The sequence below is a fragment of the Cryptomeria japonica genome, chromosome 4 (genome assembly GCF_030272615.1).
Source record: "Cryptomeria japonica chromosome 4, Sugi_1.0, whole genome shotgun sequence".
Taxonomy (NCBI): domain Eukaryota; kingdom Viridiplantae; phylum Streptophyta; class Pinopsida; order Cupressales; family Cupressaceae; genus Cryptomeria; species Cryptomeria japonica.
The window spans coordinates 84,069,305-84,089,245 of NC_081408.1; positions in this window are offsets into that span (position 1 = coordinate 84,069,305).

Sequence of the window (19,941 nt, forward strand, 5' to 3'; positions counted from 1 at the left end):
TGGGTGCCCTACTCGGTGAAGAGATGCGAAGGAAGGTATCCATCATTTCAAAGGAAGCCCTAACCGTTCATGGAAGACCTAAGGAGAAAGGCAAGAAGAATGAGAAGCGTGGCAAGTCCAAATCCAAAGGGAGATCGAAATCTCCTGGAAAGTCCAAAGTCATTTGCTGGAATTGCGGTAAATCGGGTCACATCCGTAAGGACTGCAAAGAAGAAAAGAAGAAGAAAAAGAAAAAGTTTGATTCTGATTCTGAGTCCGACAAGGAAGATGGCGATGCATTTATTGTGGCTTTGGCGACTCATACAGGTAATGATGCCTGGCTAATTGACTCAGGTGCATCTTTTCATATGACTTCCAATAGAGATTGGTTTTCTGAATATGAAGGATTTAATGGAGGTAAGGTGTACTTGGGTGATGATTCACATCTAGACATTGTTGGTCGAGGTAAAGTTAGAATCAGGTTTTCTGATGGTAGAATAAAAAGGATTAATGGTGTGTTGCATATCCCTGGATTAAAACGAAACCTGTTATCTGTGAGCAAACTAATAGATGCAGGTGTGCAGGTAGTCTTTTCTGAAACAGGATGTAAGATGATTAAGGGTGCTATGGTAGTTGCTAGAGGTGTCAGGTTTGGCACTTTGTATAAGCTTGAAGCATACACTGTTGAGTGTAATAGCACTTCTGTAAAAAGTAAATCTGCGGATACTTCACTGGAAGATTTGAAGGTTTCACCTTCAGCAGATGGAAATGGTTTTTGGGTACCTAAGGGTGCTCTTTCGTCTGAAGCAAAGTTACCTGCAGAGAAGACTATGTTATGGCACCAGAGACTTGGCCACATTGGAGAAAAGGGTCTAAGGACCTTGAAAAATAAAAACCTTGTTGAAGGTTTGAATGATTGTAATCTTGACTTTGATTTCTGTGAGCATTGCATTTATGGAAAACAAAACCGCGTTCAGTTTTACTCGAGTTCTCATAAAACTTGTGGTGTTTTGGACCTTATCCATTCTGATGTGTTTGGTCCAGTAGATGTCTCTTTGATTGGAAAATCCACATATTATGTTTCATTTATTGATGATTTTAGTAGAAGGACATGGGTATATTTTCTAAAGAGTAAATCTGAAGTTTTTGGTCGTTTTAAAGAATTTAAAGCAATGGTTGAGTTGCAGACTGGAAAGAAAATAAAATGTTTGAGAACTGATAATGGCGGTGAGTTTTGCTCTAATGATTTTGATAGATTCTGTAAAGACTGTGGAATTAATAGGAAGAAGACAACTCCGTATTCTCCACAGCAGAATGGAGTTGCAGAAAGAATGAACAGGACACTGATGGAGAAGGCTAGGAGTATGTTGAGTGGTGCAGGTCTCGAACAAAAGTTTTGGGCTGAAGCTGTTGCCACTGCTTGCTACCTGATTAACAGGTCTCCTACATCAGCTCTTGTTGATAAAACGCCTATGGAAGCATGGTCAGGTCACAAGCCTTCATTGAGACATCTTAGAGTTTTTGGTTGCGAGGCATATGCACATGTGCCAAAGGAGAAGCGAACAAAGTTGGAGAACAAGGCTGTGAAATGTATCTTCATCGGGTATAGTTATGGCGTGAAAGGATACAAGCTTTGGGACCCTGTTGCACAAAAGGTAATTCACAGTCGAAGTGTTATTTTTAGAGAAATTAAGTCTCCTTCTGTTACATTGCAGCCAGAACAGACTAAAAAAGAAGATGTGATTCAACTTCCTTCTACACCTGAAAGAGTTGAATCGAGACCCCTAGATAGGCAAGAATTTGAGGAGAGCTCGTCTAGCTCTGAATCTTCAGAAGAGGAGGAAGAACCTCCAACTCAGCTTGTTCGAAGGTCTACAAGACATAGACAACCACCTGAAAGGTATTCACCTGATGATTGGAGATGTATTTTTGCTCTGAATACTAGTGTGGATGAACCGAAATCTGTAGAAGAGGCATTAGGTATGAATGATGCAGAATCCTGGAAGATTGCTATGGAGGAAGAAATAGCAGCATTGAAAAAGAATGATACATGGGATCTTGTACCATTGCCTGAAGGACGAAAACCTGTTGGTTGTAAATGGGTGTTCAAGAAAAAGATTGGTTCAGATGGAAGCATTGAGAAGTATAAAGCAAGGTTGGTTGCAAAAGGCTACTCTCAGGTTGAGGGTGTTGATTACGGTGAGATATTTTCCCCTGTTGCAAAAATGACGTCCATTAGATTTTTGCTTTCTATTGCTACTGCTTATGATTTAGAGGTTGAGCAAATGGATGTGAAAACTGCTTTCCTTCATGGTGATTTGGAGGAAGATATTTATATGACACAGCCGGAGCACTATGTGGTGAAAGGCAAAAGTAATTTGGTCTGTAAATTGAAAAAATCTTTGTATGGCCTCAAACAAAGTCCTAGAATGTGGTACCAGAAATTTGATACATATGTGTTGAGTTTGGGATTTGAACGTTCTAAATCAGATCACTGTGTTTATTATAAATCTTATGGTGATCATTTCTTATTCATTGCATTGTATGTTGATGATATGTTATTCATTGGTAAAGGGAAAGGTATGATTTCAGAACTGAAGTCTCAGCTCGCTGCTAAATTTGAAATGAAAGATCTTGGTGCAGCAAAGCACATCCTTGGGATGGAAATTAGAAGAGATAGGGTAAACAGAAAGCTATGGCTAGGCCAGAGTAAGTATGTGAATTCAGTGTTACAGAGGTTCAACATGCAGAATTGTAGACCATTGAGTGTTCCTTTTACAGTTGGAATGAAACTATCTATTTCAGATTGTCCTACATCCCCATTGGAGATGGAAGACATGAGCAGAGTGCCTTACCAGAGTGCGGTTGGAAGCTTGATGTATGCTATGGTCTGTACTAGACCAGATATTGCCCAAGCAGTGGGAGTACTTTCTAGATATATGTCTAATCCTGGTAGAGTTCATTGGGATGCAGTCAAAAGAGTCTTCAGATATTTGAAGGGTACTTCAGAGTATTCTTTGTGTTATCATGGTAATTCAGTTGGAGACATGACTTCCCTTGATATCCATGGTTATGTGGATTCAGATTGGGCAGGTGATATTGATAGCAGAAGATCCACCAGTGCTTATGTGTTTACTTTGTTTGGTGGTGCAATTAGTTGGATGAGTAAGCGACAGGCTGTGGTTGCTTTATCCACTACTGAAGCAGAATATATGGCAGCTACTCATGCTTGTAAAGAGGCCATTTGGCTTAAGAGACTGTGTTCGGATATTGGAATAAAACAAGGTACAGTGACAATTTACTGTGACAGTCAGAGTGTAATTAGCCTAGCTAAGAACCCGACATTTCATGCCCGGACCAAACATATTGATGTTCAGTATCATTTTGTTAGAGATATGGTCGAAGATGGTAGGGTGAAGCTGGTTAAGGTGGAAACTTTGATGAATGTTGCAGATGCTTTAACTAAGGCTGTGAGCACAGAGAAGTTTAGATGGTGTTCAGAGTCTATGGGCCTTATGGCCCCTAGCAATTGATTCATTGTGTTGACATTCCCTTCCGCTCATGCAAGGTGTTCGACAAGTGGGAGATTTGTTGGAAAAAATGGTGTCTCAACCTTGCATTTATGTGAGGTTACTATTTATAGTAAGTTTTCATTTGAGCATGAAATGGTGCGAAACTCTCCCTGAAGCTTCTGGTTGGCTAGATAAGCATTCCGGTAAAGTTTCGTCGCAAGGTCACAGCTAGTTTTGAAGATATTAAAGTTTTTGTCTTGGAGGGGTGCAATAAAATATTTAAACTTAATTTTGGGGACTTTAGAGGCTCCGAAACGCCCTGAAAAGTGGTCGTAACCGGCGAAGCAGGTTACGAGGTGATAGAGCACTTCGCGAGCTTTCCGGCACTTCAAACGGTTCGTCAATCGGACACCCGGTTCTCAAGTTATGGCCTCCGGAAGTTTGTACTCCTGAAATAGGAAAAATAATTTGTATCGGATACATAAATGAGCTGTAAAAGGGAGCGACACATATTGATGTGTGCTTTAACATGTCATAGAAGGGAGATAAGGTCGGCTACACCTTATTGGGTGGTTTTAGCCCATGGTTTTGTAATACCGTTTGACGGTTTCTTGTATTGTATCTCCTATTTATGAGGTGTGTGAGATAGAGGTTGTGTGTAAGAGTCCTATGGCTATTGAGTTGCCTCTGAATCTCTGATTAACAGTACTCCTGTGAAGAGCTTGCTCTGCAAGTATTTTGTAATTTGTTTTTGATTGCTGAATAAAATATTGAGCTGCTTTTGGAGGGTGGGGTTTTTCTCCCGAAAGGGTTTTCCCCACGTAAATCACTGTGTTGTGGTATGAATGCTATTATATCTATTTCTATTTTCTGTAACTGTTGTAACAATCTGAAAAAGTTTTGCATTACCCTCCTCTCAAGGTTAGTGTAGGAAGTTGTTTCTGCTACTTTACTTCCTTACACTCCAAAAAGATCATAACCAGAATACAGAGAGTAATAGTCTCTCCCAAAGAACAATCTCTCCCCCTGGGAGCAACATGTGTTATCCAAAGTTTCCATACCAATCTCTCCAAAAGATAATGTTTTTTTCCATATATCTCTCCCCCTTTGACATCAAATGCCAAAGTTATAATAAAACCAAGTTCATATACAAAATACCAATCAATTCAGTATACCAACTACTCCCCTGAGAAGTAGCTTCCTCATCAAAGACTGGAGTAAAATATTTGTCTTTTAATTCTGTTGGTTGATGACAATCATCAACTATCTAAGTCTCTACCAGTGGTGGTATGACTCCAAGCTGATCTCTGAGATATTCAAAAGTCTCCTTAGGCAAAGGTTTTGTGAAAATATTTTCAAGTTGTTCTTTAGTGTTCACATAAACCAGTTTTATCTTCTTTTCTTCAACTTTTTCCCTTAGAAAATTTAGTTTGATAGGAACATGTTTTGTTTTAGAATGTAGTACTGGATTCTTAGATATATCAATTCCTACAATGTTATCACAATATATGGTAATAGGTTCCTTGCATTTTACCTTTATGTCTTTCAAAATTTGCTTAAGCCATAGTACCTATGTATAGTTAGTTGCTGTTGCAACATATTCTGATTCTGCTATTGATAAAGATGGACAACTCTATTTCTTACTCAACCAAGAAACTAGTCTGTTTCCAAGAAATAATGCTCCGCCGGTGGTGCTTTTTCTATCATCCACATCTCCTGCCCAATTTGCATCTGTGTATGCACATAATTCAAAGTTTTCATCTCTAGGATATCATAATCCAAGATTTATAGTGCCTTGTAAGTACCGGAAAATCCTTTTTACTATTGATTCATGATTTTCTCTAGGATTACTTTGAAATCTAGAAACAATACATACTGCATTCATAATATCAGGTCTGGTTTGTGTTAAAGACAGTAAACCTCCTATCATAGATTTTTATCTAGTTGGATTAACAGGTGTAGATTCATCCCTTTGAGATAATTTGTCATTTGTAGTCATAGGTGTGCTTACTGGTTTAGAGTTCTCCATCCCAAATTTCTTTAGTAACTCTTTTAAGTACTTGGATTGACTCAAGAATATACCTTTATCAGTCTATGAAATCTGCAATCCTAAAAAGAATTTTATTTCTCCAATCATAGACATTTCAAATTCTTGCTGCATTTTAATAGAAAATTCTTTACATAATCCATCTTCTCCTCCAAAGATTATATCATCAACAAATACTTCTATAATCAAGATGTCATCATTAGTTATTTTGTAATATAAATTGTTGTCTGCATTTCCTTTAGTAAAACCAATCTTTAAAAGATACTTATCCAATCTTGCATACCAAGTTCTTGGAGCTTGTTTCAATCCATACATAGCTTTCCTTAACTTGCAAACCATATCATTGTCATCTATCAAAGAAAATCCATTAGGTTGTTCAATGTATACTTCCTCTTCAAGATCTCCATTTAGAAATGCACATTTAATATCTATTTGATAAACTTTGTAGTTCTTGTGTGCTGCAAAAGCCAAGAATAATCTGACTGCCTCAATTCTAGCTATCGGTGCAAAGGTTTCATTGTAATTGTAGACATCTAAAAATGGTCGACGCTTGTGGAGTCATACTTTAACATTTGCACATTTCCTTATTTTAGGGTTCTTGTGTTGCATTAACATTTATTCTATGTCGCGCACTTGGTCTTTATCATTTGCAAGCATCGAGCCTTCTTCTGCATTCCTCATTTTTCTCGCTTTCAAATTAGGTCTTGTCGATAGCAATCTTCAGTCATGATTTTGGTCGATCCTTGTCCTTTTCAATCATGTCAATTTGGATCGATTAGTCATTGTTCCTCATCAATTGGCGCCTATCAATTTGATCTCCTTGTCAATTTTGGTCAATTTGTCATTGATTTTTGTCAATCAATCTCAATCATTTATCAACATTGGTCCTTTGTCAATTAGAATCATGAACGAACCTACATTAATTTCTTATTGTCTTGACCTAATTCCTTGTCCTCTTATTTCTAGGGTTTTATGATTTGTTCATTTAATCCTTTTCTTCTTCTTTGTTGGTTAAATAAATCTATTTATTTAGTCTTAGGTCTCTTTCATGAATTAATTAATGGATGAAAACCTATTAATTAATTCACCTAATTTCTATTTCATCTTTTTCTTCAATTTTCTAATTTGCTAATTTCTCCTAATTCCTAATTTCTATTTATCATATTTTCTTTAATTTTTTTAATATTTCCCCTAATTTCATTCCCTCATTTTCTCCTATGTTTATGCTTCCACTTGCCATAATTTGTCATAATTTGTCATGCATTTTGCATAGCAACTTGTCATAATTTGTCATACTCCTTGCATAGCAAATTGTCATTTGTCATAATTTTGCCATTCTTGATTTGAATTTCCTTTCAAATCTCTTCATGTTAATCTTGTCCTCTCTCCAATTTGTCTATAAATTGGATGAGTTTCTTCAATCAAATAATCAAGGAATCAATCACATTTTAAGAATCAATCACATTTTCAATCAATCAACCATGCTTCTAGTATCCTTATGCTGCAATTTTCATCTTGTCATCTTGCTTGCTTTCATAATTTGCTCTTGCACTTGTAGGTGAGATCCACAAACAAGATAATTTGAAGGAGAAAGAAGGACAATGGAGGTCAATTGAAAGAGACATTGGTGATGATTTTTCATTTATTTTGAATGTCTTATTTTCAATTCTTCTATTGATTGTAATAGGATTTTATTTCATTGCAATTTAGCTTTGTGGTTAGCTAATATTTATTGCTTTGATGCATTCCATTTTCCTATTTACATTTTTTGGTGAACCCGACGTGAACACTAACCATCTAACCCCTTAACTGTGTTTTTGAGTGTTTTTGAGTTGATTTGCAAGTCAAAAACCCAAAAACAAGGTAGTGCAGGGTTTTCTGGGACATTCTGCGCCTGTATAAGACAACTTGTGCCTGTGTTAAGCATTCTACACTTGTGTTAAAGACATTCTGTGCCTGTGTCATGAGTTCTGCACCTGTGTCATGAGTTCTGCGCCTGTGTAAAGTCCAGAAACAAAGGTGAAAATGCAGTGTTTTACTTGAAAATTGTTTGTTTTTGCATTCTGTTTTCTACTTTTTGGTTTTTGGTACTAATTATCTATGTAGCATCTTGGCATACGCATGGCAAAGACAACAAATGAAACTACTAACATGTTTTATGCAGAATCGATAGTCAAAGAATAAACACCTCAAACTTCTAACTTGGGTTTTGCAGGTTGGCTTGGAGAAACAACTAAACTTGGTGTTTGCCATTAATGTTATAGGCACCTAGTATGATTTCTAAATAGGTTGGAATGAACATGGTTTTTCTTTGATTGTTGAGTGTGACATTGGAGTAGGAGAGTATGCTCTCATCCTTCTTAGGGTGATCAGAAATCCAGATCTTCGATACCATGCTCATTGTGTTGATTGTGTGTCACCTTTAGAGGGCCTACCTTCCCAACCATTTTCTTTTGCAAGCAAGTGATAATCGTGAGAAGGGAATGACCCAAAGTGAGTATGGATAGAATACCTTGGCATTCTAACTCACTATAAAAAAATACCCGATGAGTGAAAGCTTTGAAGGAAGGGTTACGTGGGAATTGCAGTTACTTGGGAAGTGATGACCCTTGAACTCTTTCTCATATCAACATCTAAGTAGGACCTCATGGTATAAATCATGCTTGCATGACTACATTTGTTTGGTATCTTGATGGGCTTAATGTCTCAATCACGCTTGTGTGACATCAAGGAGTAACGCTTAACAGAAATCCTTACTAAACACCTTGTTTTTAGAGGCCAAAAACCCTTCTAGTTGCTTGAGAAGGACAAGTTTGGATATTTGAAAGAGATACTAAGTTCGCCATGGGGAGATTTCCATGGGGGCTGATGCTTGGCTGCCCTGAGAAGTGAATGCCGTGGAGGGGAGCCCGTGGGGTCAAGCATCTATGTATTCTCCTTGAATCCCATAATGAGTCTACCTCTCAAGTACCTAATGTCCTTGCCTACCATAAGAAATGTGTGAATGAGCATGATTGTCTCGAGTCTAAGTCAAAATATCTTGTATTCTTTGCTTGTCAAAAGTTGAATTGTATCTCATTTCAAAAACAGGGCAAATTGATTCAAAACAAGGTTAAACACAAGAGCATTTCATCCAACAAAGTTCAAAACACCTTCAAACATGGTTTTCAAACATTGTTCAAAATCTTGTCTCAACATTCATGTCACTTAGATTTAGGTTCATCTTAGGTTTGCATTTTGCAAATTCATTGTCAACTACCAAGATTAGGTTTCAACTAGGTCATACTCCTTTGCATATCAATAAGGGTCATCCATTTTGCATGTGTCCTCTTGCATTAGAGTAATACCATTTCATAATTCAAACTTAGGTTGACATTGTCATACATTCATATTTGCATACCCTAGGTCTCTTCATCAAGCTTAGGTCATTATCATATCATATTAGGGTCATTTTCATAGTAATTGTTCCTTTTCATATAGTGTCAAAACTAGGTTTTGTCATACTTGAGTAATCCAAATCTTTGATAAACCCTAAGTCATTGTTAAGAAGTCTAGACCTTATCAAACCTTTTCTCTTTATGTCATTATTGTCATTTGGTCAAACCTAGCTTAGTATCCAAGCATATAGGGGAGACTTTGTCATTTGTCCTTTTGTCACTTGGTCCTTTTGTCCTTTGAGGTCTAGACATCATTTCAATTTCCTAAGGGTCTCTTTTAGATTTGCATTTCAAAAGTTTGTCAAAATCTTGAAAAACAACAAAAACATAGGTTGCATTCTTGCCATAGATTGCATTTTCATTTATTTAGGTTGCATTTAGTTGCATATCATACATCATCCTTTTAAAATCAAAAATTCCAAAAATATTGCATTTGCATAGTGACATGTCTATTGAAACAAGGTTCCAAGCACCAATGATGCAACAAAGTTTGACATATCAACCGACAATGCAATCGAATTTTAATCCAAGGCAATCACAATTATATCCAACCCAACAACAAGGCAATATCGATCAAACTTTTTATGATGTAAATGTCCAAATACAAAAACTAGAGGAGAAACTAGCTCAAGAAGAGGAGATGTTGGAACAAAGAGTGAAAAACATTGAGAAGAATAGATCACAAATGTCCAAAATGTTTCAAAAATTTCTAGGTCAAAATCCAAAGATTGAGCCAATTGATGTAAGATCTCTTCTTGAACGATCAGACATACCGCTCTCCTCTCCCAAATAGAGATGATGAAACAATTTCAAGAAAAGAGACAACATCAATTTCAACATTATGTGCCTCCACAACAAGAACAAGAAGGTGTTTACTATCAATCAGATTTTCAACCAATACAACTAATGGTTCAACCAATTGTCCAACATATTCAACCAACACAACCAATGGTTCAATTTCAACAATATGTCCAACCAACTATACAATGTCAACAAATGGTTCAACCAATGGTGGAATATCAACAAGTTCAATCAACATATCAATGTCAACAACCACAACCAAACATTCAAAAACAAAGGTTGCAACACACACCAACCCAATTTTCAAACATGTCAGAACAATTGAACCAAGTCCAATATCAAAACATGACATTAGACCAGAACCAACTCCTTTCCAAACAAGTTCAAATTCCAGATACAACTATGTCAAAACCTTGAAAGAAAGGTGGCTTTATTGCAATGCTCTTAAGGAAATTACCAAGTGAGTTCTTTGAAGAAGATCAAGATAATACACTTATGTCTAGCAATGCCTCATCCCCCCGCAAACAAATTGACTCCCCAGTGGCATCTATCCTTACACCTCTAGAAGTTTCACAAGAACCTTCCATATTGTCCTCATCAAACAATACACCCAAGGATTCAATTATCCAAGAGCTATCCATAATTGATTGCCAAAATAATCTAGTTCATGATGCACATCCTTGTCATGTTTCAGAAATACAAGACCCAATGCAACCATGCACTTTATTGCCATTACCTATTTTAGAGGACCCCATTTGAAGTCCCTCTTCCTCATGTTCAAGCATTGATTCCTTGCCAGAATCCATCACAAATGTTCAAAGTGCATTTCCTTCATGCCAAAACATTGATTCCTGTTAGAATCCTCCATGCACATCCAAAGTCCAACCTCATGTCAAGAGGATAATTTAGAGCATGAAGAAATGTGTCTTGAAATAGATGAAGATCAAGATCTTGAAACCTTATCATCCCATCCAATTGTTGACCAGGAATCCATTTCCCTAGACACTTAGGATGATTCCCCTATTCTTGTCCATCCTATCCAAAGTCCTATTGACACTCCATTCCCCGAGCAAGATCAAGATATCCTAGTCCATCCAATCCCAAACGATCCCCTTCCATTTCAGGAAAAAAATGTCCTTTCAAATCCCATTGACATTCAAGATATCCCTTCCATCTTTTCCGATGATTCCATTGAAAGTCAAGAGCAAAGCACCTTTAAAGAGGAATCCAATGATCTTCCTCCTTGTCAAGATCAAAGTATCCTTCCAAATTCATTTCCAACACAAGACCCTATCATTCCTTCAGATCCTCCACAAGATCCTCTTGTTCCTCCATCTCCACGTCCTAATCCCGCATATCCACTCCAAGAGCACATTTCTTTTGATGATCCCATTATTTCTCCCATTCCATCCCTTGAAGAGCCTATCATTGAACCATGTCCACTACACAATCCTAGCCCCCCTGATGATCCTAATCCCCCTCATGATTCTAACATGTCAATGCAAGATGTTCATGAACCCTCGACATGCATAATGGGTTCTTCCACTTTGGTGCAATCTGATCCACTTCAAGATCTCATTATTTCTCTCATATCATATCCACCTCATATTGGACTCACATCTTCTTCCCAAAGAAAAGAGTATCCTACAAGTCAAGATATTCATAAAGGCAAAGGAGTAGATCTCCATAAGCAAGAATCCCTTCATGTTAAAGAAAATATTAAGGGTCATGGCCTCAGTGAAATTCCTCAAGACGTGGGTACCCCTACTAAATCCAACATCCCTTCAAAATCCAAACATATCCCTTCCCCCTCATACTTTCCATCCATCTTAGGTCCTTATATCCCTTCATCCTTTATGCAAGGTCAGAAAAGGCACACATCCTTGAGTAAATTTCATAAATCCAAAAGAACTCCATTTCATTCATATCCATCCATGCATTCCTTTCCTCCTCCAAGCAATTTGGATGCCAAGCATAAAAGTCATAAGTCTAAAAATCCACATGTATTCAAGGATCAACATGTCCAATCTAATCAACATGTCAAAGCAAAGAAAAATATGATCCAAAAAGAAAAGGAAAAATCCAAAAGGTCACAAAGGCCCATTGCTCAAAAACAAAAGTTAAAATCTATATGGGTTCCTAAATCCCTTCTGTTGGCAATGCACCCCAAGGAACCACAAAAGCATGAAAAATCAAAAACTATGTGGATCCCTAAGCAGCTCCTTGAAGCACAAAAGCCTAAAGAAAAATCCAACTTGGCATCCAAAGTTTCTATTCCTCCATCCAACCCTCTCAAATTTGTTCCTCCATCACCTTCTTCATCCATTTTGGGCCTTTATGTCCCAAAATCCCAAGCTATTCCTCCATCCAAATCTCACAATCTGAGATTCATTTTTCCTCCATCAATCCACCACCCGTCAAGGTGTGTTCCAATGTTGATCTTGCCTTCATTTCCATGCAGTGAAGCCCAATTCTTCCAATACCCTATCTATTATCCAATGCATATTTTCCATCCTTCCATCCCTTTGGTCCAATCCTTTGCATAAATCCTTGCCTTAGTTTCATCTCTTTTTCCATGTCCTTATCCTACCAATGTCTTTGAGCATACTTTTAAAGGTCATGGTCCATTTTTTTTTTAAGGCTACTATCCAAACAAAAAGATGATTGAGTCCTTCTTCCATCCCCTATCATGTGTCCATTTTCGACTAAAATGTCAAAATCAAAAAAAAAAATTGAAAAAAAAAGAAAAAAAAAAGTAAAGCAAAAATAATTCGTCCATTAGTGAAAACCTGGTAAACAGGCGCCTTGGGCAAGTACCGTGATGAAAACTTGGCAAACAGGCATCATACGTAATCTATGAACTTCTTGCACACCACACTTGGGGGCAGGTTTCCTCCTTCATATCCTTTTTTCCTTCATTATTCCATTATCCTATCGAACCCCTATCATTACCCTCCATTATCCTATTGTCTCTCCTGTCCAGTTTCCCTTTCCACCTTTGATCTTGACAAGGTTGAGGATTGTCATGAGCATCATGCATCTTGTTTGCAGCTTTTAGTCCATCATAGCTTTTGGTCTTTATCCATTTGCTTATTATAACCTTTCATCCATATTCCCTGTCTTATTGAAACTTTCTGCCACTATCCCTTAGCCTATCCCGACTTTCAGTCCATGTTCCTTATCCATTCTTGGTCTTGCTTATCCTATCAATATATTATCACTATCCATACACTCTTTTTCATTCCTTGATCTTGATCTGACATAAGGACACAAAATTTAAACATGGTTTCAAACACCTCTTGACATGTCCCTCATGCCATGTTCTTGCTTTACATTGTCATATCCAGTCTCTTGTCCCATCACACCATAGCCCTTGAAAATTGCATCTGTATTGTCTCCATAATAAAAGACCTTTGTCTTCCCTCTATCCACCAACATTTCAGAAAGCCTATTTATTCACCTGTCATATTCCTTTCCTTGCTAGACATTGGGGGCAAAGTCATTAAAAAATCCCAAAAAAAATTGAAAAATGTCCTTAAAAAATCCCCAAAAAAATTGAAAAATGTCTTGAAAAAATCCCAAAAAAAATTGAAAAATGTCCTAAAAAAATCCCCAAAAAATTGAAAAATGTCCTGAAAAAATCCCTAAAAATCATATAAAGTCCTGAAAAAATGAACACAAAAAAATTGTAAAAACTCAAAAAACCAAAAACCAAAACAAGCATTTTGCAATAAATAACCCCTCTATGCATAAGACAGATCCCTGAGCATCCATCCAACAACTCGCAATCACACACTATGCTTTAAATGAAATCATGCATTAACAGATGAACTTTTCACTCAAACCAGACATTCAAACTAATCCGAATTGTCATATCAATCAACCTCAAAATCATTTGTCCTTGGCACACTATCATGGGTCTTATATAGGATGTGGTATACTCAAAACCAGACTATGTGCTGTCTTAGACGGGGTACCGCATTCCCTAAAATCAGACAGCATGATCATCCTATCAACACTTTCAACTTTTGACAATGAAGATCAAGGTGTTCATTTGATTTGTGCATCTTATCTTTTTACTGATTTATCTTTGGCTTCGATCATGTTCCTATGTTGTTCGATGATGTCACTGAGTGATTTAGAGTGACCGGGATGGTTCATGGTCCCTTTCTTTTTTTTGTTGTGATTGTTGTTTGTCTACGATGTGTCTGTCTTTTGCAAAAAGGGTTGCCTTTCAGCTCTGGCCTTCAATGCCATGATGCTCTGCATCCGCTTTGCTACATTAAATAAAGGTTCTCACCTACTTATGTGTATTCGTGAAAGCAAGTTTTTCTTCATCTCTAACTGTCCTCTGTCTAATTTCTTCTTACTAACATTTCTTTCGTCAGTCTTGGCAGTCCGTTTGATCCGTTCGAACCTATCATCTTCTATCATTCTTATCGATCACTTAGCCTCTTTTCTGGATTTTTCCGGCCAATTCCTCGAGGGGGCATGCATATGTCATTGTTATTGTCTAGGGCATTTTCATTATTATTCTTTGAAACAACGCTTAGAATCTCATTGTCTCAAAGAGGGGCAAAATGTAGACACCTAAAAATGGTCGACGCTTGTGGAGTCATACTTTAACATTTGCGCATTGCCTTATTTTAGGGTTCTTGTGTTGCATTAACATTTCTTCTATGTCACGCACTTGGTCTTTATCATTTGCAAGCATCGAGCCTTCTTCTGCATTCCTCATTTTTCTCGCTTTCAAATTAGGTCTTGTCGATAGCAATCTTCAGTCATGATTTTGGTCAATCCTTGTCCTTTTCAATCATGTCAATTTGGATCGATTAGTCATTGTTCCTCATCAATTGGCACCTATCAATTTGATCTCCTTGTCAATCTTGGTCAATTTGTCATTGATTTTTGTCAATCAATCTCAATCATTTATCAACATTGGTCCTTTGTCAATTAGAATCATGATCGAACCTACATTAATTTCTTATTGTCTTGACCTAATTCCTTGTCCTCTTATTTCTAGGGTTTTATGATTTGTTCATTTAATCCTTTTCTTCTTCTTTGTGGGTTAAATAAATCTATTTATTTAGTCCTAGGTCTCTTTCATGAATTAATTAATGGATGAAAACCTATTAATTAATTCACCTAATTTCTATTTCATCTTTTTCCTCAATTTTCTAATTTGCTAATTTCTCCTAATTCCTAATTTCTATTTATCATATTTTCTTTAATTTTTTTAATATTTCCCCTAATTTCATTCCCTCATTTTCTCCTATGTTTATGCTTCCACTTGCCATAATTTGTCATAATTTGTCATGCATTTTGCATAGCAACTTGTCATAATTTGTCATACTCCTTGCATAGCAAATTGTCATTTGTCATAATTTTGCCATTCTTGATTTGAATTTCCTTTCAAATCTCTTCATGCTAATCTTGTCCTCTCTCCAATTTGTCTATAAATTGGATGAGTTTCTTCAATCAATTAATCAAGGAATCAATCACATTTTCAGAATCAATCACATTTTCAATCAATCAACCATGCTTCTAGTATCCTTATGCTGCAATTTTCATCTTGTCATCTTGCTTGCTTTCATAATTTGCTCTTGCACTTGTAGGTGAGATCCACAAACAAGATAATTTGAAGGAGAAAGAAGGACAATGGAGGTCAATTGAAAGAGACATTGGTGATGATTTTTCATTTATTTTGAATGTCTTATTTTCAATTCTTCTATTGATTGTAATAGGATTTTATTTCATTGCAATTTAGCTTTGTGGTTAGCTAATATTTATTGCTTTGATGCATTCCATTTTCCTATTTACAGTAATCAACTCCTTCTTTCTAAGAATATCCCTTACATACTAGTCTTGCTTTATTTCGAACAACCTTACCATCTTCATTAAGTTTGTTTCTGAATACCCATTTGGTTCCAATTACATTTTTATCTTTAGGCCGGGGAACTAATGTCCAAGTGTTCTCAATTTATTCTAATTCTTCTTCCATAGCTTTAATCCAAAATTTATCTTCACATGCCTCATTAACAAATGATGGTTCTATTTGAGAAAGAAGACATACCTCTTCATTTGTCAATCTTCCTCTTGTCATAACTCCTTTAAATTTATTTCCAATTATCTGATCTTCAAAATGATTCAATCTTACATACCGGGGTGTCTTTGTTTGCTGTTGTTCTTCAACTATTGTGGAATCCTTAGATGGTACCAAGGTAACTGGATCTTCATTCTGTACCTGTGGATTTGGTGTAGGTTCATTTGTCACAATTTTTGTTGCCTGTTCAAAGTCTATATACCTTGAAGTTCCTCTGAATTGTTCATCAATTTTTACATTTTCACTCTCAACAATTTTCTGCAATCTCTTGTTAAAACATCTATATGCCTTGCTCTTAGATGAATAACCAAGAAATATTCCTTCATCACTTCTAGGATCAAATTTGCCAATATACTCATCTCTTCTAATATAACATTTACTTCCAAAAATTCTGAAATATTTAAGAGTAGGAGTATTACCAATCCATAGTTCATGAGGGGTCTTACCGGTTTCACCTTTGATGTGAACTTTGTTGAGTGTATAGACTATTGTGCTGACTGCTTCTTTCCAATACACATGTGGTAAATTTGCTTCTGATAACATACTTCTTGCTGCATCCAAGATAGTTTTGTTTTTCCTTTCAACAACTCCATTCCATTGTGGTGTCCGAGGTGTTGATAGTTGTCTTCTGATTCCATTCACTTCACAAAATGTATTAAAGTCCTTAGATGTGAATTCTCCTCCTTGATCTGATCTTAAGCATTCAATTTTCTTACCGGTTTCATTTTCAACCATTTCTTTGAATAATTTGAACTTTCCAAGTGCTTCTGATTTTTCTCTGAGAAAAGTAACCCAACACATTCTAGAATACTCATCAATGATTAGCATGAAATATCTATCACCTTGTAAGCTTTTAGTTCTAGTTGGACCACATAAATCAGTGTGAATCAAATGAAGAGAATTATAGGATTTTTCTGGAATACTTTTGAAACTAGCTCTAACTTGTTTACCAAATTGACATTCCTTATATATTGTATTCTGAGGTTTGACAATTTTAGGTAGATCTCTAACTACCATAGTAGTACTGATCTTTACCATGCAATCAAAGTTTACATGACAAAGTCTCTTATGTCATAACCAACTTGCATCTATATGTGCAATCAAGCATGTTTTTTCACTATTATTCAAATAAAAAATATTACCTCTAGTCTGATTACCGGTTGCAATTTCCAAGCCAGTTCTATTCATGATTTTGCATTTTCCATTTTTAAATTGTAACTGGAATCCTTTCTCAACTAATTGACCAACACTTAAAAGATTATGTTTTAATCCTTCAGCATAGTAAACATTGTCAGTGTTATGCTTACCATAAAGAGATATTGTACCCTTACCTTTGATTGAACAGGCTTTGTCATCTCCTAATCTTACTAAACCTCCATTGTATTCTTGAAAGTTCAAGAATTTACCTTTGTCTCCTATCATATGATGTGAGCATCCTGAGTCATTGATCCATTCATCTTTTACTTCAACTTTAGCTGCTAGGGCTTGTTCTAACGGTTGAACAGTAGGTGTCGGTTGATCTTCTACTATAGCAACAAAAACCCATCCATTGTATACCAGATCCTCATCAGAATCATCAGTTACACCTTCATCAGTAATGTAACAAGATTTATCTTTGTTCTTCTTAAATCTGTATGTCTGATATTCAGGATTAGGCTTGTACGTCCTTCTAGCTTCTTCTCTTAGTCTAGCATGTCTATTAGGGCATCTCGAAGCCATATGACCAATCTTATTGCAGTTAAAACATTTAAAGGGTGCTTTACCTTCATACTTACTTCCAATTGGACCTTTAGGGATTTTCCTTGCAAATAGTGCTTCAAGTTCTTCAAGTTCTTCATTTTCTTTCCTGCTTTCTTCAAGTTCTTTTGCATAAAAGGATTTCCAATCAGATTTGTCAAATGATGGAGTAGATGATGTTGATGCTTTAAAGGCTAAATCTGTCTTTATAGTAGCAACAGGACCAAATTCTTCAATTTCAAAAGCTAAAACTTTTCCAATCAATGTATCCCTAGTTACTGATGTATTAGGCATTGTTCTCAGCCCATTTAAAGTAGTAACCTTCATTTTATATGCCGGTGGCAATCCTCTTAAATTTTTTGAAATAATTTCATTCTCACTTAAGGTTCCTCCACAACATTTAATACCCAAAACAATTTCATTTACTCTTTCCATAAAAGCAGAAATCCTTTCATCTTCTTCCATTTTCAGATGTTCATACCTGACCCAGAAGCTTTCAAGTTTTGCAATTTTGACTGTGGAATCTCCTTCATTCAGTGTTTCCAAATAATCCCAGATAGCTTTAGCAGTAGACCTATCTGATAATCCCATGATTTGTTGATTTGATAATGCGCTCAAAAGTGCTTCCTTTGCTTTGTAATCATTTTCCTCATCTTTAGCCAAGGTAGTTGGACTGGGCTGACCAGGTACAACAACAGTGTAACCTTTCTTTGTAACTTCCCAGACGTGTTTACCAATGCAATTTAGATGTGTCTCCATTCTGATTTTCCATATGCCATAGTTGGTTCCATCAAGCTTAGGACTGTCCTTCCTGAAATAATTAGTAGACATTGGCTCTCCTCAAGTTGTTAAACTTCTGCAAAAGAGGACTAGGCTTTGATACCAATTGTTAGGTCCCAGAGACAACTGAGAGGGGGGGGGGATGAATTAGTTGTCAAATAAATTTAAACCAAAAACAACTCAACCAACTTAATACTTAATACTGGTAAACCAGTAGATAGTTTTAACAGTTAATTGCTATATTGGTAAAGATTAATGCATGAAACATAAACACAAAGTCATCCACAACACATGACACCAATATTTGTACGTGGAAACCCTGTAAGGGGAAAAACCATAGTGGGAAACCTTACCCACAATTAGATGATACTACTGTAGATAGTAAGTGTACATAAATGGGGTCTGCACATGCAGAAAGGCCAATAGCCTAGAGCTCACTACTCAATCACAAAATGGGAGTCACACTAACTACAGTTGGATGGTTAAATCCAATAAGAATGTACTACACAAAATAGCATCTTCATATGCTGGATTCAGTACCGATGTAATGCTAATATGCTTTCACAAAAACATAACTTCACCTTCAAATGATGTCTGCATGTATTGCACTGCTTAATCTCGCATATACCTTCACACAATTCTTTTTCACATTCCACACTTGATCTTACAAATAAGATCTTACCTTTATACCATAACCTAAGACCAATTTTAGTAGGTCGGCTCTACAAGATATTACAATAAAAATATTTTACAAATAATATAATATTTGATGCAATGACCAATTGAACATGTTAGCTTAATGCATTTACAATAATAATTAATCATTTTCCATAGTGTGCCATGCTGATCGGGAAACAATAAACCTGCAGGTGTAACCCTAGGCAACCCTGGACCTATTTGTCGGTAAAAGCAAATATGCAAATATGAATATACCAATGATTAATTCATTAAGATAAGATGTCCACATGATGTCTTCAATATTACCAAGTGTCTTCCATGTCATTTCAAGTGTTGGTGATCATTATATCCTGACGGTGAACCATATACTAGTAACTGTGCAATAATTACTTGCTTGCCGGTGAATGCTGCTGGATCTCCAAAGTGCTAGTGTTTGAGTAGGTGTTGACATCAATGACAAAACTATACCAAAATACCAACATCCCCAACTAGTCTCTCATTTCTATTATATGAGGACTTAAATAAAATAAATACATTTTCTTTCCTTTTTAAAAGTAAATACAATATGCAACTTTTTTTATTTACATTTCTGTAACTGAAAACATAGTATTCTTTTTCTTATTCTTTTTCTGCAAATCAAGTACAAAACCCAGCAACTCCTAGCTTGTCCCTTTTCTTTTCTTTCCAACCTTGACCATGGAGTGCTCACCTCCCAGCCTAGGCTTACTAGAAGCGACCCCCAAGCTTGGAGAACTAAGCCCTAGACAGGTTACAGACATGCAAACACAACAAGCAAGGGAAAAAACATATAGCAAACACTTTCCCAACCAAGGCTACACTCCATCACAAACTGTGATGATTTTACAT